The sequence below is a fragment of the Ischnura elegans genome, chromosome 8, assembly GCF_921293095.1.
Source record: "Ischnura elegans chromosome 8, ioIscEleg1.1, whole genome shotgun sequence".
Classification (NCBI taxonomy): domain Eukaryota; kingdom Metazoa; phylum Arthropoda; class Insecta; order Odonata; family Coenagrionidae; genus Ischnura; species Ischnura elegans.
This window is the reverse complement of record NC_060253.1, coordinates 57,395,711-57,407,882: the sequence shown is the minus strand read 5'-3', so window position 1 is coordinate 57,407,882 and position 12,172 is coordinate 57,395,711.

The following is a 12,172-nucleotide window of genomic DNA, read 5'->3' as shown; positions in this document are numbered from 1 at the left end:
ATGAGGCCTCGATGACTTTTCAACTATAAAAACTGTGTTTTATTTTATGGCAATGCTTGGTTGTATTTGGCTTCGTGATTGCTATCTAATCAATTTATGGATGTGTAAATATGTACTAGTGATTCCATGAATGTATATTTCCTCAAATGCCTGGCCTAACCAATGTAATCATATGGAGGTAGGTTTGAAATTGGGAAGAGTTAACATGTAATTTTTCCATGAAGTAAAATTTACTTTAAATTAGGTTTCAATTGTGCGAAAAATCCACGTAAAAATAATCATTTGCCTTGTAGAAAAGGAAGATACTCAAATGGCCGTAAATCAAATCAAGCTCCTTTGTTTGTTCTGAGTGACTGTGTGTGTGACTTTAGGCTATTCCAGTTGAGAGGCTGGGGTTTGGTCCCTGCGGTGAATCTCTCCCATTCCCGCACACCAACACAGTGACAATTTTTACTTGCAAGGTGGACGAGCTGTGGGAGAATTTTATATGGCCATTTCCCCCGTTTTGCATTTGCCTTGACTGGGATTCAGCCCCGTATTCTTAGTCGACCCTGTAGGGCCAACCGACCCTGGATACGTCATCAGCCCCTACATAAACCGATCTCGCCCTATATATGCCACATCAAGCCCTACATACGGCCGTTTTTGGAACGAAATGGGCCCTCCTTGATGTAGGGTACCCGAACCAGCCCTACACCTTACATAAACATGGCAGCCAAACATCGTCTGCTGATCACATCGATTAAAGAATCTACGTTACAATGGATATTAAGGGAGACGAGTTCACACAAACCATTTTAAAATGTACAGTAACACAGCGGAAAGGTAATAATACTACCGCTTTATAGCCACCAAGTTAAATAACTTATAAAATTGACTGAACTAATAAGAACAATATAGCAGTATACATTCACCTTGTTTCTACGAATATGTAATAATATTTTTCACATTTGGCACTTGGTATACTTTTGAGAAACCAATATCGTTTACGTTCAACCATAGAAAACATATTTTCATTCCACTATTTGCCACATAATAAACTGAACTACAGAAGGTGGAAGCGAATGATGATGCAACGTAAGTTTCCATGTCAATGATCATATTTGCTCCGTACTTATTACTATCTTGTACAGACCGCTTTTGAAGTAATTTATAGACAATAAGGTTCTACTTTTGGCTCAATATGAGAGTACAGTGGAACTTGTTTAGTACGTTTCTGAAGGGACCACAAAAAATGAACCTACTAACCAGGAAAACGTGCTAACGAGGAAAGTAAAAAATAGGAGACGGGGTAATTGCAATCTGTGGAAAAGTCGTTATAATAACAATTACTATCGGTAGTTCTCGTAGGATCGCCTTCCTGAACTCTTTTAACCTTTAAAATAAAAAAAATGGGCGCTACATTGAAAAACAATACCATGTGAATAAAAATCACAATGTTTCATAGATTTCCCGAAGACAGAAGACGAAATACGGCGTCTTTCTCCCGTGATTTATCCTACATGTATTTATAGAAAGAGGACAAGTAAAGCTAAGTCATTTCTTTTTTGTCACAGCATACTCGGAGAATATAACAACAACCCTGAGTATGTCAACGGGTTGTTTTTAAACATCATAAAAATTGGATAAAATTATATTAACCTTAAATTAAGGCAACAGCCGTACACATTCGCTTCTGGAATAAAGCCATATCGATCGATATATCGAATAATAACACGCAAGATTATTAGAATACGACGTTATTACAAGAAGATTTTATATTATACAGTTGAAATTTACTTTAAAAATTTGTTTAATGTCGTCTGCTTTCGTGCCGAGACCAAGTATTTTTAAGCTAAGCTTCGTGTGGAGATCCAGAGCATCGTCTGCTCCCGCAGCAGTAGTCAAATATGCACGTACTCCGTAGCATTGACGTCGTGCAGTACTGCTTTAGATAAAGTGGGAATTGGATAAGACTCATTTCTTCATCATGATAACTCGTGCAATAGCAACAATTGCCCACTCGTGAAATTTGTGCGCAGTGGGCACTCTAGAGGCAACAGAAGGTGAGGAGCTCGGGGTGGGGAAAATTGGGGCTTCTCATTGGCTGCAGTTTTGCATAGTCAGACTGATTCCTGATAAATGGCCATGTTTGATTATTTATCACGTCATAAGAATTGAGAAATGCATTTGAATAAATCACGGGCGAAGAGAGATGTGTGGAATGAATGCAAGAATGTTAATGGCTAGTAATAATAAATTAAATCATGAATTCGGAGCTTTACGACCCTTAAGAAGATACTGGAGAACGAATTGTGGGTTGCGTCACGGCTAGCAATTAAGCGTACTAACCAGGAAATCGCAATTTTTTCAAACGTACTAACCAAATACTTTTGCCTGTATTTTGTTCTGATGGTACCGGGACCGAGAGAAATCGTCGTACTAAGGAGGAAAACGTACTAAGGAGGAACGTAATAACCAAGTTCCACTGTATTTGTAGCGATAATTAAGGTACCGACACAACCTGGCGGACAACACCAATTGTTTATTTACCTTGAGCCATTGCACTAAGAATATGCGTGAAAATTACCGGACTTTTTTCTTAGTTTCATAGTTAGTTCTCATTATGCCACCAGAGTGGAAAATTGGTGCTGTGCCATCATCTACGTCATCCCAGAGAACTTGACGACGGAATCACCCCCATCAATTATGTAGGGTCAACTGAGAAACGCATGTAGGGGCCTTTTTTTATGTAGGGATGGATATGAAGGGTCAACTAAGAATATGGCCCTCTCCTGATCTCCTGATTTCCGGTCAAGTGCATTAGCCAGTTAAGCTACCGAGGCTAAAGCACTCCATCAGAAATCAGCAGACCCATGTTCGAATCCCTGTCAAGGAGAATGATTATTTCTCTGTGGATTTTTAGCACAATATATGCATTGCAGGTGACCCATTAAAGTTCTCTCCGTGGCTAGTCCTGGTATACTTAAATTAGGCGAGAGCACACACCTCTGACTGTTCAAAGTTTGGGCTTTGCTCTCCGGCTGTTCCAAAGTGTGCACGAATTGCACTGCTAGTGGCATCATATGCTCAGCAGTCCATGCCATCACATCTGGTATAGTCCACGAATTTCCACTGAGAGGAAAGGCACCTCGGTGGCTTAACTGGCTGAAGCACTCGACCGGAAATCGAGGGATCCAGGTTCGAATCCTGGTCAAGGCGAATGCTTATTTCTCATTGTCAGTGGATTTTTTGCACAATATGTGCATTGCGAGTGACTCCGTAAAGTTCTCACCGTGGCTTGTCCTCATATATTTAAATTAGGTTTCAATGTTAATTTGTCATCTTCAGGTCGATTATCATAAGCAATGAAACCTAGATCAAAGTAAATTTTATTGAATAGATATTATGTAATTGAAAACCTCTCCAGATTATGCCGTAAACAGTGGCTACCTACATACAGACCAAACTCGTGTCGGTTGCTGGTCGACATTCACCTTCATACATGGACTGTATGGTGGAATAGTCTCTACCCTGTCAGTTCTCCTACAAAACTTGAAAGTTATCTTGGCTGTTCTTTCTGCATTTCTACTTCCCTTTGATGCTGGTCCTCTTGTAACATCTCTATCCATATTTTACTCGGTTGAAGAATCAATGTTTATCCAGTCCTTGATGATTAATCTACGTGGCAGAACTTTCCCTCACTCTCCCTCCTCTTATAACTGCTTTTCACCCCTCCGTAAGTCCAAGTTACCACAGTGATTTTCAATTTAGTCAATCCTTTTTCCTACTTGATCATTACTGTGAGGTCTAAGTTTGCGTCGCATTTCTTTACTTTATGGGAGAAGGCACGAGCAGTCTTTGATACATGATATGGGTGGAGATGTATTTGCGCGCATGCATCCACTAGGTTGAGGAAGGAAAAACTATGCTTCCATGCAAGTTGATGCGAATTCTTGAATGTTTTATATGGGCAATCGGTCCGAAATTGTGCAAGTATTGAAGGCCCAATAATCACCACAAGGTCTCCAACCATTATCCTTCTTTGGGACGAGATGTTATAGTGATTCCCATGGCTGGCTGTTCCATTTTGGATCTTGGTTATGAACTCTTGTCGTGTGATGGCTAGACATACTGAAGCAAGGCAGCATGGACTTCTGAGCGCTGGTGGTATAGTTCTGATGTGATGGGCGGTCTCATGGTGAGTCTCTTGCAGAATGCTGGGTGGGAGTGCTAGTCCAGGAAACTTATCGAGAAGAATCATGTTGGGTGATGATAACCACTAGACCATTATGCTGATCGGAACCGAAAATGCAGGAACTCCTCAGAATTGCAGTTAAGTTTTTCCATCTATCAGATCCTTAGAATGGCAGTGTGGCTGTAGCTGGTAGTGGGTGAGAAAATCAGCTCCCATTATGGGTATGGCCATATTGGCAATGATAAATTGCCATGAGAAATCAAGGCAGAGTCAATATCCTGAACCTTTGCAGCCCATTTGGTGTCAAGTTGGGAGTTGGCATATCTGTACGTATTGTGTTGCATCCTGAGTGATGCCCAACAGAGCAAATTGTGCTCCTGCTTGGGCTAATCAGACTATAGGATTTACTGACTAGATTGGTGGAAGCTTCGGTGAGAGCCTGTAGAGTATGCACAGCCTGATGTCGATGCTGTGTATCATGCTCTCCATTGTCTGCATCTGCAGAGAGATGAATTACTCGTTGCAGTTCCTCATTTTCTTGCTTGAGGAGCATGAGCTACCATTGAAGATCCTTCATGGTGCCTCAGCCAATTGTAAAAGAAAAAATAGTCACTTTGTTCGATTGCTGTGATCGAAATGAATCACCACTGGGGTCACCATTGTTGGAGAAGGCACAGAAATTGAAGAACCATGTGCATACCATAGGCTACTTCATTCTGTATACACACCTTGCAAGCAGATAACTGTGTGACTTCAGTGTTTGAGTGTGGCTGTGTATATTCTGGGACAGGGGTCTCCAAGGTTCTTCATCTTACTCAACACCCAGGCATGGTGAGAAGAATACATTCTACAGTTGAAGTTTCAAAGGTTCTTTTCTTACCTGGACACCCATACTTGGTGAGATGGGAAGGGAGGCCGAGTGCTTTTCTCCTTTGAGATGGTGTCTAATGCATTGCATGCCATTGCCAAAATAGCTCACTCCATCGTTCCAGTGTTAACTTTCCCAGGCCAGTCCTCACGGCAAAGGTGCCTCCTGGAATTTCCTACCGTACTGCCCATTTCGTATTGTTTCCTACCTGTTCCACGCTGGTAATGTGCCTACTACAAGTGTCCAAATGTAGGCCCATTCCTTGGTAAGAAAGAAGGATGCGTTGCCCTAAATTATATGGGTTCACTCCCTGCAAGATGCTCATCAAGGTGAGATAGGAAAAGTATTTCTTGCTTATCTCTCACACAGGCTGGTAGATAAAATCACAAACTCCCACAGCCCAAGGGTTAACTTTTTTCTGTTAGTTGAATTGCTTCTCATTATTCTTTGCTTAAACGACTGCTTTTATATTAAAATAAAGTGAGGGGAATTGCAAAAATTAGGCTGTAATCAGGGAAATGGAAAATTAAAAGTCTTAAAGGGATTTTGGTTGATGGAAAGGAAAGGTAAGTTATGATGAAAAAAAACTTTTTTCACCCATGCTATCATAGTTTTAAAACATAACATAACCTGTAAGTTACATAAGAGTGTGATGAGTTACGAACCACACAAGTATGATGAGAGGAATGGAGGAGAAGCCAAGAAGTGGTGACCCAGTATGGTAGGAGTGCATGACATTCATCAACTTATCTGTTAAAGGGTTAGAAAGAGTCACAATTTTTGAAATGCTATCACAAATGATAATTGAAAGAACTTGCTGTTTGAAAGCCTTGAAATATATGGATTATTCTTTAGAACTGGAAATTGCCTTAAATGAACCATGAATTTCTGGCTATAGTTGGCAATTTTCAAATTTACCACTTGAAGAAATCCTTATTTTATAATTGAGGTCAAAAACAAATTAAATGAAATTGTAAACAATTCATGAAATTACTTTCCCAAAATCCATGTTTATGAATGTAGTCAAAATGTGAAAATATTTTACGGTGACCAGGCAATAATGGCTGCAGCTACCTGATCTTGCACCCAAAGAGCAACAATCTTCCAACTCTCCTTTTTGATGAAAGGTGTTCTGGTAAGAAGATATTTTAACTTTTATGGAAGAATTAACAGGAACCACAAGATGTGGAGATAAAATAATTTTGTTTGAATGAAGACAACTGTTGGAATGAGCCAAATCGAAGTTTTAAAAAATAATGTAGTTTTCCTGTGCATGGACAATGGTGCAGCAAAACATTAGTAGCAGAAGGTGAACTTGTATTAACCACAGAAATCCCAGATAACAACTATAATCAACATTAATATTTGTATAAAAGTCATAATTTGGCCACACACATGCTTTCAGACTAGTGTAGATAGGCTGCACAATTATTTCACTGAAAATTTTCCAAAGTAAACTCTTGTATTCTTTCCATTCTACCCTCGCAATTCCTTCCTTTTCTACATATATCCTTGTGATTATGCTTCATATTCAGAGCTTAATTGTGTGTTGCCTACAATTACAGGAGCTAACAGGTATAACCAGATTTTGATTAAATGAATGGTGGAGGGTGATACACACTTTGTTGAAGTCCATAGTAGGATATGAATTAAAGATACTTTGCTCTTTTCCACATAAATCATTATTTATAAATGAGTCAATGTGTTCCACAGCACTGCAGCATCATCATCAGCAGTGAAACATGTTGACTCATTTTTAAATGTATATGTATCTGGGAAAGTGCAAAGTATCTTTACTTCATATCCTACAGGTTTTGATACATACAAGGAAACTTCACTTTCAGTATCTTTTGTGTCTTGAAGTACAGGGCAAGGAAGAAATTTGGCCCTGGCTTTGTGGTGAAGGTGTATCTTTCCTTAGATGATGAGCGTTTGAGTTTTGAATTACTAGGTTTTCAAATATGTTCTATTAAATGTGGTTCTTGTAGAAAATGGTAATACTATGAATAAATAAAAACTATTACTATTTTTGTTATCAATGGCAACAAAATGACGATACATGTAAAAAATCGTTGAAAATAGTTGGCTCTACCTCCTTGAAAGTAACACATCGTTGCTGCATTCAATTGGGGTAAATAAGATGCTGTATTGCATTGAAGATGATTTGAAATGTTCAGTTGCGGTCCAACCTCATTAAGTTATTTACTTCAACTATGGAAGGCGATAAGAGGATATAACCTTGGTAATGGTCCCAGGATGCTCGTAAAAAAAGTCACCAGGGGACTATGGGTTTACATCACATCCAGTCGAGTCCATACGGTGTTAATTGTATCACGTTAGCAATTATAAACCCTTAAAATAATTACATACATGTTAATGTGTCAGCTGTCAACGTTGCTGTTTGATATATTTGCAGAAAAGAAAGTGAGCAAGGACTGGGAGAAATTACATCTAGAGATTACTGTGGTTGGATTTGGGGTGGTGTCAGAGGGTGCTCGCAGATTTTTCAAGATACCAGAATTATCTTCCATTACTACACATGCCTTTTTTCTTTATGCATTATTCTCATTAAAGATATCACTGCCAGTGCCAGTATTAATCTGATACAAGTGATGTATTTATTAATGTATTTGGTCCCTTTAACTTTATTAATCCCCCATCTCTCAAGTATGGTTATATCAAACCCCCTATACTTTCTCCAGTACACTGCAAGCTGTGAGACGCAGATGTGGACACCCCTGATGTTTCAGGGAGGAATGATTGATAAGAGTGGAAGGGGATAGAGAAGTATGGGATCATCACCGGTGGGGAGTGGTAGGTCATCTTCCTAATCAAAGAAACAGCCAGAAATCAGAGGGTAAAAATGCAGCCTGACTATATAGGTATATATAAACCGACCACCTAACCTCACCCCCTCGGAGTCTGCTGCCATCAGGAAACTCCGAAAAAAACGATAAAGGTTCCCCAGACGTCGTACTTGACACTTGCAACTATACCGTGGAGTGCAATAGACTATTAGGAGACTCCTCCTAATCCCTTCTCTTGCCAGACTCTAACTCTGATGTCCACAGGGAATTGAACGCCCTACTAAAAACAAAAGGTCCCTCCGAGGGCCTAAGCCAGTCGAACATTTCCCTTCTTTCACTGTCTCACACCTCTTCGCCATCTTTCTATATCCTTCCTAAAATTCTTAAATCAAATAACCCAGGCCACCCCATAGTTTCCAGCCGAAACTCTCCAAACCTCTCTGCATTTGTTGATTTCTATCTCCAACCCTTCTTTCAGTCCCTTCCATCATACATCAAAGATTCCCATGACTTCCTTTCTAAACTCAATTCTATTTCCCTCCCCCCCTATCAGCCCATTATCATGGCCGCCATTGGTGTAACCCCACTGTATACCTCAATCCCTCATGCTGAGGGACTCATTGCTCTCCACCACTATCTTACACTACAACACACACCTCAAAACCCTAGCACTGACTTTCTTCTTGATCTTTCCCATTTTATTCTCACCCACAATGCCTTCTCTTATAATAATAACTACTATATGCAAGTGTCCGGCTGTGCAGTGGGAAGTAGGTTTAGCCCTTCTTTTGCCAATCTTTTCCTTAGCCTGTTCGAAGAAAATTTCCTTACAAATTACCCTCCAAAACCTCTTCTTTGGCTTAGATACATTTACAATATTTTTCATCTCTGGTCTCATGTCATCGACTCTCTTAACACCTTTGTCTCTTCACTCAACTCTTCTACCTCTGTTTCTTTCACTTCTTCTACCTCAAACACTAATATCACTTTCTTAGATGTGGATATACACCTTTCTAACAATATGAGATTCAAGATATCGGTTCACATCAAAGCTATTAACAAACGGCAATACCTCCAATACAACAGTTGCCATCCACCACACACCAAACTTTCCTTATTTTCTCTCCATCCGTGGACATATGATCTGCAATAACCTCGAAGACCTTCGGAAGTTCCTCTCCAAACTACACACGTCCCTTCTTTGCTGCGGGTACCCCAAAAAACTTTTAATTAATAAAATAAGAAAAAAACAATGTATTTCTAATAAACCCCATGCAGATGAAAATTGCTCCCCATCTCCGCTCACTATCATGGATCACCTATAAGAGACCACCTAATCTAAGCACCATTTTCAAAGCCACCTGCCCTCTTCAAAAATCGCAGTCTGTCACCACCACCCCACCCTCACCGTGAAACCATCCCAGATGTAAAACCTGTAAGAAATTCTCTCCACCCTCAGCCATTTTTCTCCCCAAACATAAATGCCTCCTGATATTTCCCTCTACCACCTGTACTTCCACCAATATCATTTACCATCTTCATTGCAACTTCTGCCCTGCTTTCTATGTAGGCCAATGCAACACCCCCTCAACCTCAGCATAAATAATCACCGTGCCTCCTGCTGTCCTTCATCCCCCCATGCATCAGTACCCACACACTCTTTGTTTCACAACTCCCTCTTCAATATAGGGTGGTTTCCTATTATTTTTTTATTGCCTAAATTGAAAGATTATTACTCCTGGAGTACGTATTTCACGTTTTTAGATTTTTAAATGACGATATCTATTTTTCGTGATTAAATGAAAAGTGAAAAATTTCAAGCGTGCGAAAACGCGACGCGTAAGTAGGAATGATGGGAAAAAGTCCGTGGGACGTATTTCTGGTTCCCCCTACCGCCTTGTGAGGTGACCTTGGGCGAGGCTCTGAGCGTTGATAGGATGCAGGATGCTAGCGGGTAGCTGAGTACCTTGCTGGCTGGTAGTGCTTGGCTTAAAAAAGGTTTATTAATACCTTATCAAACGAAGAAAACTTTCCGACCATAGCCAGTTTTAATAGGTGATTATTAAGACATGTTTCCCTGAGCTCCGTGGCTCATGTAAGCATTGGTAACCTCAGACTATGTATAACTCCTATCCTTTCGTGTAGAAACTAGGTCCCTCTGACGTCACGTGGAGTGGCATCGCATGGGCGCCAATCTGGCCTTTTTCAAATGAGGATAAAATTTGACCCTTGCCATTCGTCTGAATCGGTATTTCTAAAACCAAATAATTTGTGAATTATGAATACACTAATGGTGGGTAACGAATCGGAATCAATGCCTTTCGTTTTCTTTGATGAAGGAAACTACCCTATTAACGTTTCAAGGTGTAAGTTTTGCCTCTCTCCCCCTACTGGCTTCACCCTCAATTTCCACACCCATCGAATCGGCACACATTTGGCATCTGCAAGCCAATAGCTTCCCTGGGTTGAACATCTCATGCTACCCCTCCCCCTCATAAGTCCCTCTCCTTTCCCTTGTCCGCTGCATTCCTTTTCTTCTCCCCATTTAGTGCTCTGGTTGAGAGAGAGGCTACTGCTTCGAAAGCTCCGAGTTTTATTTTTTCCTGTGCAAGTTTTTGTTTTTATGTGTCTGTGTTTTAATGATGGTGACTCGCATTTGTAACTTTAATATTATGCGCTACCTGCATCATTTTTCCTCATCATTGTGTATGTAGATTCATGGAAAAATGAATTATTATAGAATGACTAATCCTGAGACCGAGAAGAATACAAGTAGTGTGATAAAGCTGAGGTATATGACGAATTGGAATGCTGTCCTCGTGTAAGTAACCAAATGCAACCAAAACGTCATGATTAGTACATTATTAATGTACAGTCCCGAGCTGGGACACAGGGATGTATCCTGGTGCGCCCTCCAGCCTCGAAATCTTTGGCACCCTCCTTTTCCAAAATACAATTTTTACAGTAAGAATACCAACATTAAGCAGATAACTTGATTTCAATGATACCTCATTTAACAGCATAATTAACACCTTATTGAGTAAACGAGGGAATAATTTATATTAATATGATTCATTCTGGATCATTCTGATAGTCCTCCCCCAGCATAGTGCTGGCGCCCTCTGGTCATGGCCGTCCACCGCCCTAAGAAGGGGTCCAGCACGAGCCTGCTAATATATTAAAAGGAATATACCAACCTCCTTGACTGAATTCGACTGCAGCAACAAAGAACCCATGCAAGAACCTTATTAGGTATTACCCTTAAAGGGTTCTTACAACGATCATATTACGTACTTTAATCTTATGCTTCTTGGCAGCAACCACGAATATTTCAAAGGAGGATATTCGAAGTAGCCTTCATTCGTTTTGTCAACCACCGTGCATTTTTATGGGTTCACAGAAATCGCCATTTTTGTCGCTGACAGACAAATTGATCCGAGTTTCGCGGAGAAATAAGGTATAATTAGGGTTATTACTCAAAATTTACGTTATTGATGATGTGATTTATAAAATTCATAACTCTTCAATGCTATTCCTCACAATTACACAACTTTTACTAAAAAATATTTGTAAAAAGTGGATGACATTTTACTCATCACCGCGCCGCGGACATTTTTGAAAGCCGATTGAAGTGCGACCGTCGTGGGGTCGTGGCTACAGCAATGCGCTTTCTAAGAGATGGCATTGGGTCGCCCGTATGCAGTCCCCTTGGCTCAAGAGCTGTATGGCTGTATTTACTGGTTAATATTTACAACCTGCTTGCCAGCTTGCCTTCAGCCAAGATCGGTGAAGAACTTTAGGGACATTGCCTTCCGCTATGGCCATCTGTTTCAGGAAACAAATTGGTACGGAAATGGTTTAATGCGCACTAGATTCAACACATCCGCTGACTTTAAAGAATTGATATCATTGTGGAGGAATGTTATGATTTTATGGCAAAATGTCTTGGAATAGTGCTCTCATGTATTTAGAAGTTGATTCAATTATCATGATTTTTAATATTTGGCGGGCGGACTCGCATCATAATAAGTTGTCAGATAGCAATAAATTAAAATTCAGAACATTTCCTAATAAGACCAGTTTCGACACAATTTTCAATCATGCGAGAAACTGAGAATATGAACGTTATCTGAATATGAGTAATCGTTTCTCAACCTCGATCACAGATACGAGGGTAAATTTCGGCGGAAGATGAGGAAAGAAGAAGAGGAAAAGGAAGCGGTTTTGAACATCGGCTATCGCGAGCAATATCACTGATCACCATACGTATGTATATTTCCTTGTTCCTAATTGATGAATTTCTTAGTCTTAATATGCATT